Below are 3,031 nucleotides of genomic sequence, written 5' to 3' on the forward strand. Positions count from 1 at the left end.
AACGGTCACATTGTGTCTTGATGATGTTACGAAACACCCTGCATCAGGTGGTGATTTGTTGATGGTTTTTCTTGAGCTCATCGCTTCATAAGTTCAAGGGATAGTTAACCCAGAAATGAAAATTCAGTCATTATATGTTTCAAACATGTATGACTTTGTTTTTTCACAAAACAAGATTTTTGAGAAAAGTTTTGGATACCATTAACCTTTATTGCAAGTATAAAAACTCTTCAGGATTTGAGGAATGACATGGTGGTGAGTAAACAATGACAACATTTTCATTTTGCGCAAACAATTAATCCCTATTAATCCTTTTTAAAAAAGTGCTTGAAAGATACATTCAGTATGTCTGTATTTGTCTGTATAGATGAAGAAAAGTTTCCAACTTAGTCTCACTCAGAGCAGTCAAGACCTGTTTTGGTTATGTTCACTCAAAGTGCCAAACCAGTGACTGTGTATTTCTGTTTGTCCAAGGTGGACACCTCTTTCAAACTCTTTCTCTCACGTAATATTTAACGACCACACAAAGGTGAGTCTGTGTTAGTTGTACTCTTATTTACTTATTGGTACAAGAAGTATGCATGACTTCATTGCACTGTAATGTATGTTACTCATTACAAACAAATGAATAAATAGATATATAGGATCTGTCCTAGGTCCTCTGCTATTTTCGATATACATGTTGCCCCTTGGTAATATTATTAGAAAATATGGGATTAGTTTCCACTGTTATGCTGATGATACTCAACTATATATCTCAACAAGACCAGATGCAACTTCTAAATGATCTAAGCTAACAGTGTGTGTTAAAAATGTAAAAGATTGGATGACCAATAATTTTCTCTTATTAAATTCGGATAAGACAGAGATATTACTTATTGGACCAAAAGACAGTACACAGAATCTCTTGGATTACAATTTGCATCTAGACGGATGTACGGTTACTTCCTCTACAGTCAAAAATCTGGGTGTTATACTAGATAGCAACTTGTCTTTTGAAAATCATATTTCCCATGTTACAAAAACAGCATTCTTCCATCTTAGAAACATTGCCAAGTTACGAAACATGTTACCTGTTTCTGATGCAGAAAAGCTAGTTCACACTCTAAAAAATAATTCAGTGGATCTGTTGCCACTACTTAATTTAATGCTTTAGTGCAAGTTAAAAATGCTAATTTATTGATTTAATTAAACATTTTAAGTTTAAACATTTTTTTAATGAGTTGTCCTGATATCTTAATGTTGATAATTACATCAACGTAATACCGTGTGTAACTTCAACTTAAATATCTGTGTTAGTTTGTTTAAAACATTATTTAAGTTGTACTAACTCAATGTAATTAGCTCCATAACTTCATTTTTTCAAGTTCACGTTTCAGGTTCCCAGCAAGTTTTGCATGTGACTGAATAATGAGCGGTAATGTAGAAATAAACTCATATTTTATGCATTTCTATTCAAGATCAGAACAGGAGAAGATTTATTAATGTTCAGTGTTCGGTTATATTAGTATTTAAAAGTGTTTCTCTTATGTTGGTGGTTCTTATGAGATTACCATTGTGCTGAAGAGTAGAGCTTTTGCTTAGGTTGAGAACAGACTCACTGGACATTGTCTGACATGCTGTTTCAATCAGAAGGCATTTGGTTGAAAATGCTAAAAGATTGGTTTCCTGGCAGCATTAAGTGAGTGAAGTGACATGTGGCCAAGTATGGTGACCCATACTCAGAATTAGTGCTCTGCATTTACCCATCCAAAGTGCACACACACAGCAGTGAACACACACACACACCGTGAACACACACCCGGAGCAGTGGACAGCCATTTATGCTGCGGCGCCCGGGGAGCAGTTGGGGGTTCAGTGCCTTGCTCAAGGGCACCTCAGTCGTGGTATTGAAGGTGGAAGAGAGCGCTGTACATTCACTCCCCCCACCTACAATCCCTGCCGGTACGAGACTCAAACCCACAACCTTTGGGTTATGAGTCCGACTCTCTAACCATTAGGCCACAACTTCCCCGCAACACCGGGGGGACACAAATTAAGTGTCGTTTCATCAAAAAATAATATTTTAGTAGTTTTTGTAACCAGTGTCCATGATTGAATCTAATTTAAAACAATGTGAAAAAACAACTTAGAACAACTTAATTTTTATGAGTATTCAACTTAATAATTGTTAGTTTTAACACAATTTTCTAAGTATATATAGCACAATATAGTGTATTAGTTGAACTTAATTTCAGAAGAAGTTGCCTTAACTCAAAAAAATTGATGCAAACTGTTGCGTAAATTTTTTGTTGTTGTGTCCCAACAATATTTTTTAGAGTGCATGCACAGGGGCGCGGGAAGATGTTTTCGGTTGGGGGTGCTGTGTGTGTCCGTGTTGGGTGAAAGGGGGACAGCGAGGGGAGGAGGGGGGTCCCCTCACCTCATTTGACAACTCCACAAAGCACTACAAGTGCGTCAATATGAACACTCATTTAAGTGGCATTGGAAATTTGACTGCATATCACATTTTTGAAATGATCGATAGTAGCTGATCAATCTTGGGGGTTGGGCTAAGTCCGCTAGGCTTACTTGTCTCCGTGCTCGTGCTGGAGCTGGAGCTGGTTCACTTAAGTCAGTGCTCGTGCTGGGGCTGGTGTTGGATGCCTATTTTGGAAAGTTTTTGCTGGGATGGGCATTTTAAAAAATCTGAAATTCGCTTTTGCGCCATTATCTCCTTGAATTAAAGTTAATCTTGTTCGCATTCTGTATAGTTCATGTCTGATACCACTCGCCAGCGTCACGTGTTCATGAGGATTAGGCTAATCATCCCATATAGAAAACATCACAAGTAAAATTAATCATGTTTATAAAGATAAACATGGGTTTGTTATAGCCCACTTACAATTTACATTTCAGAGATCATTACAAATAAATTATTAAATGCTAAAACTGAATAAATTTAAATGAACAAACTTGCCGTTGCATTTGCAACCATGTGAAAACAGGGGGTGCTGCAGCCCCCTCAGCACCCCTACTTCCCGCGTCCCTG

This window comes from Sinocyclocheilus grahami, unplaced genomic scaffold (genome assembly GCF_001515645.1).
Source record: "Sinocyclocheilus grahami isolate Dianchi unplaced genomic scaffold, SAMN03320097.WGS_v1.1 scaffold92.1, whole genome shotgun sequence".
Lineage (NCBI taxonomy): Eukaryota > Metazoa > Chordata > Actinopteri > Cypriniformes > Cyprinidae > Sinocyclocheilus > Sinocyclocheilus grahami.